A 17,207-nucleotide genomic window follows, 5' to 3' on the forward strand; every position below is an offset into this window, starting at 1 on the left:
TCCCCCCACACCTAGTACGTGTACCTCTTTTTGTTTCTGTGTCGCAGTTTTTGTGGAGTCTGAAGGTGGAGGGAAATTCCAAATTGGAGAAGCAGAATTTCTTGGAAAGAGTGACTGGGCTACACAGTGGTGATGGTAAAAAAGATTTTTTTTAATTTAATTAATTTATTTATTGCATCATTATTTATTTTGTGTATTTTTCATCTCATTTGTAATCCCCATGAACCTCCCACCACCAGTTCACCCATGTGCCATCACCATATTCCTATGTACTATTCCCACCCCAGTTTTGATCCCATTCCCCTTTCCACCTTCATAAAATGTCTCTGTTTTATAGTTGTTCATTGTTTTCATTTTCACTTTATTACAGTTGCTTTTTTCCCTCCCTTATCCCTTACACTCCTATAAGTGAAACCATCCAGTATTTTACTTTTTCTTTCTGGCTTATTTCATCACTAAGCACAACCCCTTCCAGCTCCATCCATGTTGCTGCAAAAAGCATGAGTTTATCTTTTTTGATTGCCGAGTAATATTCCATTGAGTGTATGCACCACATCTTTTTAACTCAGTCATCTATTTTGGGGTATTTGTGTTGATGCCATGTCTTCCTTATTGTAATAAGAGCAGCAGTAAACATGGGTTTGCAGGTGTCCTTTTGAATCTATGTTTTTGTGTCCTTTGAGTAAATACCTAGGAATGGAATTGCTGGGTCATATGGAACCTCCATGTTTAGCAGTTTACTACAATGCCATAATAATCAAAATTGCATGGTACTGGAACAAGAATAGACATACAGACCAGTGGGTTCGAATAGAAAACCCAGATATAAACGCACAAGTTTATGCACAGCTAATCTTTGACAAAGGAACAAAGAATATGCAATGGAACAAAGAAAGTTTGTTCAACAAATGGTGCTGGGAAAACTGGGCTGCTATGGGTAAAAGGATTTTTAAGGTAGCAATATTCGTTCTGAGCTAAAAAGTGGTTTCAACACAGTTGGCTAATTTCGATTCTCCTATATTTAAACTTCAGCTAAAACTTAAACCCTAAAGGATAAGGAGATAACAATCGTTTGGAAATTCAAGCACGTTAAGTGTGAAATATATGTCCCAAGTCTTAACAGAGGGGATCGCTGAGAAACAACTCAGCTTAAACCACAAAATCTTCGAAAGGTTCAGGACTTGCTACCTCAGGAATTAAGAGGGTGAAGAGAGCTGCTGGAGAAGCAATTAAACTCTAAATCCTTCAGCCATGTCTCAGAGGGACTATCTCCTGCCAGGCCAAAGTTTGGAGGTTTCATTGCAGAGGGTAAATTCTCTGCTGTGCGCTTGAGTACTATACCTAAAAGGGAAATAAGTGACTTTGTGCCAGCCAAAGATACTGATACAAATGTTGCATTGACAAACCATGTTCAGATCACCCTATAATAAAATTTAAAGTGAAAAACACCAGCCAACCATTCAGAGATACCTATCTTTTGCTGTTTATCATAGTTTAATCATGGACAGCAACCGAGGAAATGCAATAATATAAGAGTCCTAAATAACAGAGAAAGGAATACAAGGAATAGACACTGTAGGGACGAAAGTAAAACAAAAATAGTTTTCAAAGTGAAAGATAAGAAAGAATAGCCCAAAAGGGAAGAGATCATCAATGAAGTAACTCAGTCCAACGCACTGAATGCTCAGATGCTGTTTAATAATTTTTTTAGCAACAAGGTATTTTTAAATTAAGGTGTACTTTTTTTTTTTTTAACTCATAGGGAAACACAAATTTTCGTGTGACTTGGTTTATTGTAGTGATCTGCATTGGAACCCACAGGATCGCCAAGGCATGCTTATAACCTCTGAAATGTTACAGGATGTTTCAGTCTTACAGTTTGTTTCAATCAGAATCTGAAGAAAGTCTACAGCATTAAGAGTGAAAAAAGATTTAAGTAATTCAAGAAAAGCTTCAAGTACTCAAAGACATGAATTTTCAGAATGAAAGGAGGAAGAATAGATCCTAAGCTTTCAGAGGAGAAAACAATCACAAAGGATCAAGTATCAGGGTAACATCAGATTTCTCAGCAATAGCACCTCAAAGATCAAAGAAAATATGTAGCCTTTAAAATTTCCAATTTTAACTGACATTAATATGAAAGTACAGGCTTTTAAAACTTGTAGACTTAAAATATATAGGCATTTAGGTGGACTTAAAATTCTGCCAAATTATCAGTCAAGAGGAACAACATTTTCTAATACTTGCATATCATGCACTCTTTCTCAAGAAGCTACTAAAATGAAAACAAGGGAATAAATAATGAAAGAAGAGGAGCAGGAAACAGATCTCAAATGGGAACATGAAGATGGAATCTCCCCACCTCCCAAAGATGGCAATTGCTGTGGTAACTGCAGAACTTTAGAGAACATCTAGTCCAGAATAGAGCATAGTGGGAAGAATTTGTAAATTACATGCAAACCCATTTATCAGTAACCAAGTTCTCTCTAAAGTGAACAGATAGTCAAGATGAAATCTGGGGAAAAGATTGTCTAATTGACGAGATATTCAATAATGGTGGTATAGGACTGAGACTGTTAAACCTAATAAAGAAGTATATTCTTTATTATGAATGGTTTCACTGAGCCTAGTTATCTTTTTTTTTTTAAGGTTTATTTATGCATATAGAACTCTGGGATACAGATCAGAGGTGCAGGTGTGGTGAGAGGATTCACCAAAGACAGAGTGGGGAGCAGAACAGGCAGATCAATGAAGTACACTGCTGAGGGGAGCAGCAGGCAGGTCAGGCGAGTTCTGCCGCACCATGTGGTCACCTCCGGGGCGGGGATCGAACTCATGCTGAAGTGGTTTTAGCTTCTTAGTGCTGTGCTTCAACCCACTGCGCCACCAGCGAGGGCCCGAGCCTAGTTATCTTTTAAGAAAGACTTTGATTCTCAGAGAGTCAAGCTATTCTGTAGTATAGAACACATATCTATCTGCTATACTTCCAATAAAGTTGCTTTGAACCTATAAGTCGCCAAATTTTTAATAGCTACATAAAAACCATGCTCATTATGAGACTGCACAGATTGTATTGTGTGAGCTGATGTGTCATCTTCCAGTTTCTTGGATTCCAGTCTTTACCTCCTTTAATCCATCCAGAAATTCTAGTTTTCAAATCTTCTTGATAAAAATCACCTGCAAAGCTCAAATACAGGGTCCTGGACCCTGTTCCCATAGATTCAAATTCAGAGTCTGAATAGAATCTGTGAACGTGAATTTGGAGTAAAAGGTGCTACAGGTGTTTGTGGCACATAATTTGAGACACACTGCCATAGTTAGAGCTTCATAATCTTTGTAAAGTACAGTTTTGTTTTGTTTTTTTTTTTTTAAACAACCACATCACCGCCTTTTAAAAAAACCTTTCTCCATGTAGTATGGCAGTGTTTAGTGGGAACTCAGTTCTTTTTGAAGATAAGTAATAGCTGTGAATTCTCCTTTAAGTACATATCCATATTTATTCTCTGAACAGTTTTGAAATTCACCAAACTACTGAGTACTTGAGCTTATGTGTAAGACTATAAAGTGATTATTCACAGAGACATCCCTCAACTTCATTACATTTCTTTTCACTTGACATAGTTCACCCAGGCTCCATTTTTTTCTGAAACTTCCGAGGTCTAACGTTTATCCAAACGGGTCTTGATTCTTTCTCTTGGAGGCTCCCAACCATGTACAAGCCCTTTCTACATGATGACCCTTATATATTAGAAAACAACCAACATTTCCTTCTTCTCCTCTGTTTCTCAAATCTTTCCTTTTCTAGGCTTAATAGAATTTTCCCCATATAGCAGTTACTTGACTTTTTAGCCTCTTACCCACTATCCTTTTGATGAGCTTTAAGGACATGGTGCAATGTTAATCCACACATTCCAGGAAAGGCATCCTCTAGATAATTCAGGACACAGCAAAACTGTTAGGACCTGCAAAGTGACATGCCTCATGCTCTCTGGACAGTGATATCCCTCTTGGCTCATAATAAATTAATGATGAGCAAAAACCCTTTGCTATGTCTGCTTGACAATATTATTATTCTGTCAGATATTTTCTCTTTTGTCATACCGTTGATTTATTTAACTAAGACAGAACTTTATGCTCAGCTCTTGAAATTGCATCTTAATGGAACCATTCCATCCAGAGTGTCCTCCCCTACTCCATTAGAGAGGTTTACAAAAGAGTTGACAGCCTATAAATAGAACCTATAAATTATATATGCACATATATAATACATGTGCTCATGTACAAAGACTAAAGCGAGAAGCCTCAGAGACTGAAGCGAGAAGCCTATAGAAGCCACTTTCCATAGCTTCTATGTAGCTCATCTTTATGATTTTTTGCTGCAGCCATGCATGCCATTTCATTAGGTGACTGTATTAGTTTGCTAGAGCTGCTGTGACAAAGTGCTGTCACCCAAGCGACTAACACAACAGACGTTTATTGTTCAATAGTTATAAAGGCTAGTGTTCAAAATCAAGGCATTGGCAGGGGAGAAAATTCAACCAAAACCAGTATCTCTGAGTCATCACCTACCTTGTTGTGTCTGTTTCTTCCAGAAGGCTGGAGACACAGAATAGGATTCCCCTATATTACGGTTGGTTTTTAAATACGAGAAATTTGCTTTCACTATCATGTACACTAAGAAGATGGTGATGGTGACATTGGTGGGAATGGTAGTGGCAGTGGCAATTTTATTAAGAAAAACTGCATTTCGGGACTGAGGTTTTGATGGTGCGGCTGCGACTGGAGCCGGGGCTGGGGCTGTTTGACTGTAGCAGTGGCCACGTGCCCTTGGCTTTGGGGAGCCGTCAGCCAGCTGCCTCTGTCGCTAAGGTCACAGCTCAGGTGTCACTGTGGCTGATGCTGCTTTGGCTACTCTCCTTACTTTGGTTTCTTTCATTTCTGAATTCTAAATCAACCAGATTAAACTTCAATAAGAAGATGCAAAAATCTTTTCATAGAGGCCGCTCACAGTCTGCAATGGTTTTCCTGACACAGCTGATGTGTATATGTCAGGGAGGCAGTGGTTTTTAAAGCTTTGAGAGTGTAATTTTTGCTTTCAAAAGAAAACACAGTCTTCAAAAATAACTGGATTTTTACTTGATATGAGCTCAGAAGTTTGTAATTTATAGTGCCTTCCCTGGGCAATAAAAATTGTTGATTATGTTATACTTCTTATTTTTCAAAACAAAATTTGTTGCAAAAACCAATTTTAAAGTTATTTTTTATATTTGAAAATTCTGAGTAAAATAATAAAATGTTCAATTCTAGCTTATCACAGTGCAAGAAAAAAAGTCAGCGGGCTTGTTCTGGCATGAGCGAGAACAGCAATGACTAATTGTACATTCCCTAAGTCCCATCTCTTGTGCCTGGGTGATCCTAGCTACAGCTTGTTTTCTTCATCAAAGAAAGATGTGTTTCTTGAAGAATCAGAATTCACTTGAGGAACAAGACCTACCTTATATTTGTGGGATGATTTGAATTTTAATTGGGAGAGCTCTGGCTAGAATTCTGACATTTAGATGATACTACATTATCAGGACAGATAATTTATGAACTTTTGATAAATTACTTTTTACATTTTCATGGTTATTTAACCTTTAGAGGATTGCAGAAGAATTGTGCCAAATTAATCAAAATTAAGAGAACAAAATATGGCAATTTGCTTAAATAAAGGACCCTGTTAGATAGTAGCACAAAATCAAATTCCCAATAATATAAACATATTAAAGTTTGTCTCAGCTCATTTTCTTTTTTATCCTTCAATTCCTCAAATGTCTGTTTAAATGCTTACCTTTCTGAGTTGCAGTAAGAAACACATCCTTGAAGCAATGAGTTACTTTTGAGTGTAAATCTATACTCTCACATAATTTTTAAAAATATTCTTTGTTTGGGTCCTCCCTGGTGATGCAACAGGTTAGGATTCAGCACTGCAAGCCAGCTGCAGCTGCTTCAGTGTGAATTCGGTGGGGGAGGGGGGGTTGTGATCCACATGGTGTGGCAGAACTCTCCTGTCTCTCCTGCTGCTCCCCTCAGCAGTGTATTTCAGTAGATCTGCCTGTTTTGTTCCCCACTCTGTCTCTGGTGAATCCTCTCACCCTCTGCATCTCTGGCCTGTACCCCAGCTATTGTATGCATAAATAAATATATCTTAAAAAAAAAAAGTGTTCACTTAACACCACTGTGATTTGTAGATTTGTGTTCTTGTGTTAGAACAAACAGAATACGCACTTTGTTTGTGCCTTCTTTTATTATTTCTATTATGTGATAGGATAGGAATGTAACTGGGTTAATTTCTTATAGCACTATACGATCAAAAGTTCAAATTCTGAATTTAATCCAAGGTAGCATGCTATTTGCTTTTCCTTCTCTAATAATCTGTTAGATTGGCTGACTTGAAAGGACAACCTTGACAACCCTATTGTCCTCTCTAAGTCATTTGTCAAAGCAGTGGGTGTTTCAGTTTAGAAATATGTGGCCAGATGTCATCAAAATTATATAATGGTAAAATGACTAATTTCAGTTTTAATAGACAGTTAAGAATAAGGCATTCAAGTTCAAGACAGAACACTAAAAAATATCCCAACTACAAGTAAATACAAAAGTAAGAAGGTTAAGAAACTGAAGCCGCATAAAAAAAAGCTCTTGAAGCATTGCCTTCTAAATCTGGATTAAAAAATCCATAAGTATCTATAACTTCATAATGCTGTGGTAAAATTTTTAACTGAACTGTTTCTTCTTCTGAATGTAACATATATCTTGATTTAAAATAAGTTCTTTTGCTTGTTGATTATTCTACTTCATTTTTCCTATAGTACTAAGTACTGATGAATTCTCTGGAATTCATTTTGTTTAAAATTGGGAAGTTAAAATTGCGCATGAGGTTCGAAAGCAGAAACAAGTAACAAGAAAGATGACTAAGTGCTTCCAAATGGGTCATTAAAAAAAAAAAACAGCACAGTCTGATCAGATTAATGCTTCCGTTTAGGTGATCTAAAACACCGATAAGCCTATCATGGCAGAAGAAAACCACTTTTGAAACCGTCACTATGTGCCAGTGAGAATGTTTGCTAAGTGACTCTTGAGCTAGTAGAACTCAGTCACACTTCTTTACATTTTAATCAATGTATAGCAAACATCATGTAGTAAAACTTAGAGTACAGGGTGATGGGAACATTTTGATTTTGAAATTGAGATTTTAGAGTTCCCGTCCCAAATCCTAACAGGTAAAAGAAAGGTCATTAAAAAGCTCCACATAAATAATGCCGTGCCTTTCTTGGCTAAGTAAAGATGGCAACGCTAGCTGTGGAACAGTTGTGCAGTATTTCTGAACTGTTCGGTAGGGAATATAAATCGGTTTCTACCCGTGTAAATCGAGGAGGGAACTGCTATGGAAATTAGGGGAAACAATGAACGTGTTTTTAATAGAGGACGAGTGAGAACAGCAGAGCGGGGTGCAGGCTGGGACTCCCTCTACTTGATCGCACCCCCACTAACTGCAAAACCCTGCCAACCACTGCTGTTGCGCATGCTCAGACCATCTGACCTGGCCCTGTGACTGGAGGCAATGATAATTGTCTCCTTTCTTCTCTGTGTCACTAATTTCATCCTTTCAGTGACTGCCAGATGAGTCTGACTTCCTTTTTTTCCCTATTAGCTGCCATTTTTCTTAAGCCCTGACATCCTCTTTCATTCCCCTGCTTGGCTAAGTAGGCATCTCACATCATCTCTTGGGAACAACTAGATCAGCTGCCATCTTGTCCCTTGGGGAGGAGAAAACTGATGCAACTCCCTCCACTCCTGTGCCTATATCTGTAAAAATACTTTTCTTCTAAGAGTCAGAATGTAAATACTTTGACATTGCAAGTCACTTTTTCTCTGTTAAGACTACTCAACTCTCCCAATGTCTCTTCCAAGCAGCCATAAATAAAATGTAAATGATGAGCAAGATTGTATTCCAATCATGCTTTAGAATGCTACCATTTAAATTTCATGTAATTTACACATCATAAAATACTGTTTTATCTGTTTTAATATAAAAAAATGTAGAAAGTATTCTAATACATACTCTATGGTTTATAGGCTTCAGAAGATGTGTTTCATCTATGGGTGGTAGTTATTATCTAAAGGGACTTTCTCCTTTGTAACATATATTTATATTTTGTATTTTACCTTTGGCTTATCATCCAATGCTGTTGCATAACACATTTCTTAAGAGCTAAGACCAAGTCACATATACACTTATAACTCTTCACGGATTCTGCTATAAATAATGTGTTGCACTAAACAGGAATTTGGGTATTATCTGTTCAATAAATGTCTATCACTTAGTTTTCAGTATTAACTTCCACTTGAAGGAACTCTAACTGCATAAAGTTATCGCGGGTTTTCCAGATACCTTGTAAAGTTTTACTAAATTTACTTCGTCCAGGTCTTTTTTTTTTTTAAGTTTTATTTATTTATGCACACAAGAGCTGGGTACAGGTCAGAGCTGGGGGTGGATGAGAGAATTCACCAGAGACAGAGTGGGGAGCAGAACAGGCAGATTGACTGAAATATACTGCTGAGGGGGCATTGGGGAGACAGGAGAGGTCTGCTGTGTCATGTGGGTTACCTTAGGCAGAGATCAAAGTAGCATTGCAGTGGCTGCAGTTAGCTTCATAGTGCTGAGACTTAACCTTTTGCACCACCAGGGAGGCCCCTTCATCCAGGTCTTGATAGTACTGTGCAACAGAACCTTTGTTCGTTAGGATGAAATAAACTGTTTTCTCTTTGTTCTTCCAAATTTGTCTGAAATTTGTCCAAATTTCCAAATTTGTCTTCTTATTGCAAGGACCTCTAAAATCATGTTGTATGAAATTAAAATTTGCATATCCCCTTATTTAAGAACCAAACATTTTCATTACAAGTCAGTAAAATTCTGGAAGGCTTATGCTGTCAAAGTTAATAAAAAATATTTGTCTTTAGTAAAAATTTTCTCTGATAGACCTTAAAATAAAGTAAATGCAATTTTCTCTCTGGGTGGAAAATCAATTGTAATTAAGGATTTATAAATAAGTATTTAAAGAGGAGTAAAATGAAATGCATCGATATTCATTTATTCACTCACTTATACTATTTAATGAATGTGTATTGAGTATTACAATATCTTAAGCTCAAAAATTAATTAAAGATTAACCTCTTTAAAGTCATTGCTGATTATTGAAATGACTGTTTTAGGCTGAGGCCTGGAAAAGGGCCACAGGCATTAGGAGTGAGAAGGAGCCCTTCCTAGGACTCAGCATCTACTTCTAGAATTCCTGGGATGACAGTCAAACAGGGAAGAGGCAACTCCTTTTCAGGCTTCTTAGCTGGACCCCCTCAGCTTTCAGACTTCTGTGCTGGAGAGTCTCAGGACTCATCCACTGGCCTCATTTCTTGTTAATCACATCCACTTTTTTGAGTGATGTTATCCAATCTCAGGACTTAAATACAATTTATATGCTTATGATTCCTAAACCTTTACCCTAATCTCTCAACTGAGCTCTCCACTTGCACAGCTAACGGCCTATATCCTCTTTGCATGTGGACATTTGAAAAGCACCACAAATACACCCTGTTCAAACTGAGTCCCTGATTTCCATCCCATAACTCTATAACTGCTCCAATAATTCCCAAATTGCTTAGGTCAAAGATGCTCGCTCCCTCACTGCTCTCTCCATATTTAACCCACCATATTCAAACTCTTCCCCAAATTATTTCTCACCCCTTCCATCATAGCCCAAATAACTAACATCAGCTGTTTATTCTAATCCCAACTTCTTTTAGTTCTATCCCCTTTAGAGCAGTCAGACTTACCATTTAGGATTGTAAATCAGATCTTATCACTTCCCAAAATATTCTGAATAAAACCCAAAGTCCTCACTGTGGCCCCTGACATTCTGGAACTCTGAATTCTGCCTATCATTGACCTCTAGTCCATGCACGTGAGTGACCTTCTTTCTACTCTTTGACATCCGGTCTTGTTCTTGCCTCACAGGTTTGCAGTTGCTCAGTGAGACTGAGTGGGGAGCGGAACAGACAGATTGATTGAAATACGCTGCTAAGGGGAGCAACGGGCGGGTCAGCAGAGGTCTGACCCATGTAGGTCACCTGCAGGGTGGAGATCTAACTCATGCTGCAGTGGCTTTAGCTTCTTAGTGCTGTACTTTAACCCGCTGTGCCACCAGGGAGGTCCCAGTCTTAAGACTTTTTTAATCCCTTGTTTCCAGATCTCTGCTGATCTGTCACCACTCAATGGATCTCCCCCTCAGCCCTTCTGAAATCAGCCTCCCTTCTTTGCTTTAAACCATCTTACTTTGTTTTGTTTTGTTTCCTAGAACTCATCTCTGAATGCCTAGTATTTAGACTAGTGACCAATCTATAAAAGGCTTCAATAAATATTTGTGGAATGAATGAATGAATGTTTCTATGTTCTCCTTCCTGGAAAACACAGTATCATTGTCAAGTTGAAGCTCCTTAACTTTTTGGTAACATGTATTCAATATGTATGTGCTAGGCACATGATACTGAAGGTTGTTTTAAAATGCATTATCTTATTCAACCATATAATATGGATGTTCTCATTGCATTTTTGCTAACATTCCTATTTTATAGATGAAGAAACTGAACCCAGCAAGGTTTTGCAATTGACCAACACAGTAGGCCTTGGGAGAAGTAGTGAGTGCATAGGCTCTTGCATGTCTGTTGAAGAACCTACCATGGGCCTGGAACATTTCCTTATCTGGAGCTAAGACGCTTTCACAGTGCTTGCTTGGCTTATTGCCTTGTTTGAGAATACCTTTCCCTGGTCTGGATTTGATGCGTACATCTTTCTTCTCCTTACAGCTGGTTCATTCAATGGCAGGTGGCCAGCCTCTGCAGTCTCTGTTCCTGGAGGGGAAGAAAGGAGGTCTGGCATCTGCAGCACAAGAGGGATGTGCTCAGAACCTGCTGGCCAGAGGCAGGGTGCACACTACTGCAACTGACCTTCTCCTTTCCTTGTGAGCACTGTATCTTTCTTGAAGACCCTGAGATCTGCAAGCCATGCAGTGGATGGCTGTCCTGGGATTGTGGCTAGACACTGCTATGTGGCTCCAGGTGGTAGACACTTTCTGCTCCTCCAGTCAGTAGGACACCACTCTGGTGGAGTTTATTGCCAATCAATAAACTAATATGTAAATGCTGAGTGAAAATATCTCCTATTTCAAAACATTGCTCTGAGCTATTATGCTATATTTCCTTCTGGTCTTTCTTCTAACTTTTGTTGATTCTTTTCATGGGCTGCAGTCAGGTTTCATAAAACCTCAATAGACACTGAATTAGTAAACATCAAACTGTTACTCTTAGGGGAAATACAGCATCAGGTTCTGGCAAGACACTGGTCGCAGTTTCTTCAATTCCTCAATACCTAACTTCGTTTTAGGTGTGTTTCTATTTAAGGAGATCTTTCTTAATACATTAGTTGATTTATTAACTTTGAACCCCTGGCGAACAACCATATACATAACTAAGCTTACCTGACACATTTATTTTCTCCCTAAGGCACATGACCACCTTCTTGTGCTTAGGAGCACAAGGCGTCATTGAAGCATAGCTTAAATAGCCAGATCACCAACAGAAAGCAAAAAATTGGAAAACAAATAGTGAAAAGGACCCAGCTGAAATGGATGCAAGATGGCGGATCATTGCCTTGTTTGACCTCAGCTGGGATGTGTGCGTCACACGACTCAGAATTTTCATGTATGTCTGTTCACAACTGTGAAAGTGCTGTGAGTATTGATTTTGGAGGTTGCAGATAAATTTTAGTGAGTATGTGAATTTACAACTATGGAATCTAAAAATAAGAATCAACTGTAAGTGTCTCAACCATTTTAGGGTTATAGGTTCCTTCCTTTCTTTCTTTCTTTTAAAAAGATTTATTTATTTATGCATACAGAACTAGGGTACAGGCCAGAGGTGCAGGGGCGGCGAGAGGCTTCACCAGAGACAGTATGGGGAGCAGAACAGGCCAACAAACGAAGTACACTGCTGAGGGGAGCAGCGGGAGGGTCAGGAGAGGTCTGCCACGCCATGTGAGTCACCTCCAGGGCAGGGATCAAACTCATGCTGAAGTGGCTTTAGCTTCTTAGTGCTGTGCTTTAACCTGCTGTGCCACCAGGGAAGGCCCCCTTTATTTTTTAAAGAACTGTTTTATTTATGTTTGCATACAAGAGCTGGGGTGTAGGCCAGAGGTGGGGAGGGGGGAGCATGAGAAGATTCAACAGAGACAGGGTGGAAGAAGAATAGGCAGACTGACTGAGAAACACTGCTGAGGGGAGAGGTCTGCTACACCATGTGGGTCAGCTCCCTGGCTGGAATCGAGCTCAAGCTCATGCTGCAGTGGCTACCGATAGCTTCATAATGTTGAGACTTAACCCCTTGTGCCACCAGGGAGACCCTACAGATTCCTTTAAAACTTTGATCAAAGCTTCTAGCCAGCAAAGTGCGCTGTGTAGTATACACATAAATCTCTCATGCAGTTCATTTGTGTACTCCAAAGACCCCAGGTTAAAAATCCTGTCTGCATGCATTTTGTCTGGTCCATTTTCATGGATTTCTCTGAAATTGGTAGGAGTAGAAGCACAAAGCAAGAGTTCATTTGTCCAGATTACATAATCAGTGACAATTATGTAATTACCCAGGGTTGCATAAATAGCCTTACTTTAGCAGTCAGAGAGATCACTACTGGAAAGTGAAATACTATTTGAGAGGAACTTGCCTTTATCATAAGTAGTATCTTGGACATTTCATCAAGTCCTATAATCTTCTGCAATTTATGTGGATCATGTTACTTTGGGAATCATCATCACTATGTGGTCTAAAGGGGGACAAACTGGATAAGTTTTGAAGTGACCCAAGATCCAAATTTTATATCAGATTCAGCCTTTTCAACTTTATAACCTGTAAAATCTGCACACCAAATACAAACATTAGCAAATAATCAATCTTTCTGAACTTTCTCTTGTTTCTGCTAATGGGAAAATACAAAGGAAGGGAAAAACTAAAACATTTACTCTATTTTTGCAGTTTATTTTAAAAGTTGGTTCCTTTCCTAATTTTTTTCTTGCCAGTGTGAATAGTTTAATGGGTATCTACTCCTTAGAAACAAATTAAATCATCTCATTAAAAAATATATTTACTTATTTACTATGTATAAGAACTGGGGTACAAGACAGAAGTGCAGGGGGTGAGAGGATTCACCAGAGACAGGGTGGTGAGCAGAACAGGCAGATCTATGGAAAAATACTGCTGAGGGGAGCAGCAGGTGAAATAGGGGAGGTCTGTTGTGCCAGGTGGTTTAGGTTTACTTCCCTGGCTGGGGATTGAACTCTGATCATCGCAGTGATAGCGCTGAGATTTAACCCCTAGGCCATGGAAGCCCTAAATCATTTCATTTCTAAAATAAGGGATTGAATCCAGAGTTTCGGTTATCCTTCTGTTCTAACATCTCATAGGTGTCTGTTTGATTCTATTTCAGAGGGATTTTGGAAGGCAGAAAGAAGCCAACCAGAATCAAACATGTTATTCAGATACTCAATTCTTTGTACTTGAGTAATTATGACAAATTTGTATTCAGTCTCTTAGCAATTTTCATAAGAACAACAAGAGAGCGATTTCCAACAATGTCGTAGAAAAGCAGATGTTCAAGAAATGAAATGCTGAGGTCTTATGTAATGGAACATTTCTTGAGAAAATATGAAGGATTATATGAGTTACTTTCCTAGGGCAAATGATAAAGAACCTCTTTAACAGAATCAGACATCACTTACAGTAGACACATGTCACTTCACTGAGTACATTTTGGCAATGACAGTGCTATAAGCATCTCAAGAAACAGCAAGTGTGAATTAAAAAAAAAACAGCAGCAATATCAGCAATAGGTACAATACTATTGGGCTTTTCTCTTAATTCTTTTCTGCTTGCTTCTTTCTGGAGAAGTCGATTCCATTAATTTAAAAGTAGCAAGTATAAACTGAACAAAGATCCCTACATCATAGTTCACACACATCCTCTACCTCATAGCTTCAGTCAATCTACTACTTGCAAATGAGAAAACAACACTTGTTGCAATGCACAAGCAATAGCAATTTCATACCCAGATTCGGCCTACAGTCTGTAAATAGGGACCAATGTTCTTAAAACTTTTAGGAAATCATCAAGAGCAAGAACATGCCCCCTTCCCCTCAGCTGAAAGTAACAAGCACTGTTTATCTCTGATGCGAACAGCCCTGAGAGGCAGGCATTTCACTGATGGAGAATGCTGTCTTCAATTTTAACTAGGAGGGGAGGGGGAATGGGAGGGGGTGACACTATCTAAAAGTGACAACACTCGGTAGCAAAGAAGTGCTGTTTCCCCTGCATATCCATTTACCTTTTGCTGACCTAGAATTTGACAAGTTGGGCAGGCCTCCTGCAGGGAGACCTAAACTGTCGGAATTGTGTACTCCCTTTTGGCCCTTAGCCATGCCTACAGCAAGAAAAGGCCTTCATGAAGATTCACCCACACAGCGTGTTTTCAGTGGGTTGCTCAACTAGCAGCAGGAAGATTCACCAGATTGCTTATATATCCAAACGTTTGTTCAGACGTTTATGTTGAGGAGCAAATTCTTTGTGTTCAAGTTCCCAGAAATACACTGATGGATTTTTGAAACAATTTACTGAGGGCCCACCCCTTTAAACAATGGTTTAAAGTGCAGCACTATGAAGCTATCCACAGCCACTGCAGGATGAGTTCGATCCCCAGTCAGGGAGCTGACCCACATGGTGTGGCAGACCTCTCCTGCCCCACCGCTACTCCCCTCAGCAGTGTATTTCAGTACAACTGCCTGTTCTGCTCCTCACTCTGTTTCTGGTGAATACTTTCACCCCCCCACACCTCTAGCCTGTACCCCAGTTCTTGTATACATACATAAATAAATCTTTAAAATAAAATAACTCACTGAAAGACCACCTTGTCATGTATGTTTCCCTTCCAGAACTTGCTCTTTCATAGGCTCATTCTGGTTGATATTCCTAATACCATCCCAGCCTCTGCCTGAACCCCCACAGGAATGTCCAAAGCAGCAGGTGAGAGCCTGGACAAGGTGGAGGGTGGATCTCACTGACCCCACAAAACTCTTGGAAACCGTGAGAAGATACATGCGCCCGAGAAACGGCTGACGTCTGACTTTGGAGCTGCTGGTCGCTGCCAGCCAGGGTCTTCGCTGCCTGGCTGTTTGTCTAGAAGGTCACCGCCAGTCCCACCTGTGCATCTGCAAAGCTCTCTCTCTCCTTGGTGAACTTGCTCTTCTTGGGCTTTGGAGTCCCCTTGCGGTTGCTGTTGGTGCATTTGCACGCGTGAGCGCTCAAGTGTCCACCAGGGGGCAGCACTGAGTCCAAGGTGTTGTAAAAATATTTTTTGATTATTGGAAATGGTACCAGCTGCTGCTTACCAAATAGAAGAGAGAGAAGGAGAGAAGGAGGGAGGAGGAGGGCGGAGACAGAGACGGAGACAGAGAGTGAGAGAGACCCCAGACAGGAACTTGGGAATGAGGTCCATGCTGGCCGGCTTCTGGCCGTTGCCCATGTCCTTCACGAACAGAACCATGCCCTTCTCAGAGCGTTTACTGAAGGCCACAGCTGCAAAATCATGAAAACCTGCAAGGCCAGTCTATTCTCATCACCAAGCTTGTGAATAGATAATGATGATGATGAAATAGTAATTGTACTTATTTTGTGCCAGCAACTATTCATTTAGTCATTTAAAAATGTAGATGCTATCAACACCTATTAGAATCACCTTAAAAGGCCCTAAAAATTCCCATAGGTAATAGTGCATGGGTCGGTATTTCTTTAAAAATAAATGTTATAGGCTACCTGTTAGCAACGACCATTAAATATGGACTTACTCTTCATGATACAACTAGTCATCAGTTAATTCCAGAGGGAGGCATCAAGTCAGTGTTTTGGATCTGTACTGATAGAAGGATAGACTCACATTTAGAATCCTCTCCTGTCATGATGTCATGGGTAACTTGTCCTGGGTAATATTTAGATAGCAGGTTTCTAATGAAGTGTAATTAAATTTTGGAGTAGAAAGAGTAAAAAGAATATTGGGGAAATAATGAAGCATGAGGCAGGTACCAGGTGATGGTGTACTTCAGGAACAAATCCCAAACTCCAGGCAGCAATTTTGAAGTGAGTGAGAGGGTGTGTGTGTGTGTGGTTTCCCATATGCTTGGGCATGCATGTACACCCTCCCCCTCAAAGCATATAGAACAAAGAATATAACTCAGAATATAACTTAAAAAACATTTAGAGTTGTCATAAAACAAATTGCAGAAATCTAGCTAGGTATAATAAAAGTATAGATAAATACAAAGCTTCTTAAAACTTTTGCTTGAAGTTCATAGAAATTTGTCTTTATAGCCCAGAGAATCTTTGAATGCATTTATTTTAGGTTAACCTCTGCTTCTCTAATTTTCTTGGCATGGAGAGATAAAGATAGAGTCAGAATTAGTTTCAAATGGGGCAGTGAAACTTGTCTATATTGGGTGAGGGCCACATAGATTTGATAAGACAAAGACAGCATACCTGAGCTTCCGGTTTCTGGAAATTATGAGCAAAGCCTTCAAAACCACAAAGTTCTGAGTTTCAAGTTTGAATTTCCAGTGACTAACCCTAACGTTTATAGGGAGAAGCAAAAGTCATCAAATGGTCAACACAACATGGAAGGAGAAAAACAAAGTTGGAGCATCGATAATACCTGCTTTACAGATAGATGTAGTGATCAGGAGTGTAGCACTGGTAAAAGAATAGACAAATAGATCCTGACAGAATAGACTAGGATAAGATCCCCATAAATACAATCATTTGCTCTTTGACCAAGAGGCAAAGCAAACACAAGCAACAAAGACAGTCTTCCGGTAGATGGCGCTAGAACAACTGGATAAGCGCATGAAAAACCTGAGTCTAGGTAGAATGAATGTCACTAGAATAAAAAAAAATCTGCTTTGTAAAATATGCTATGAAGAAGAGCCCTCCCTGGTGGCGCAGCTGGTTAAAGCACTGCACTAAGAAGCTAAAGTCACTGCACCATGAGTTCAATCCCCGCCTGCCCCCGAGGTGATCCA

This window comes from Condylura cristata, unplaced genomic scaffold (genome assembly GCF_000260355.1).
Source record: "Condylura cristata isolate star-nosed mole 26May11 unplaced genomic scaffold, ConCri1.0 scaffold00008, whole genome shotgun sequence".
Classification (NCBI taxonomy): domain Eukaryota; kingdom Metazoa; phylum Chordata; class Mammalia; order Eulipotyphla; family Talpidae; genus Condylura; species Condylura cristata.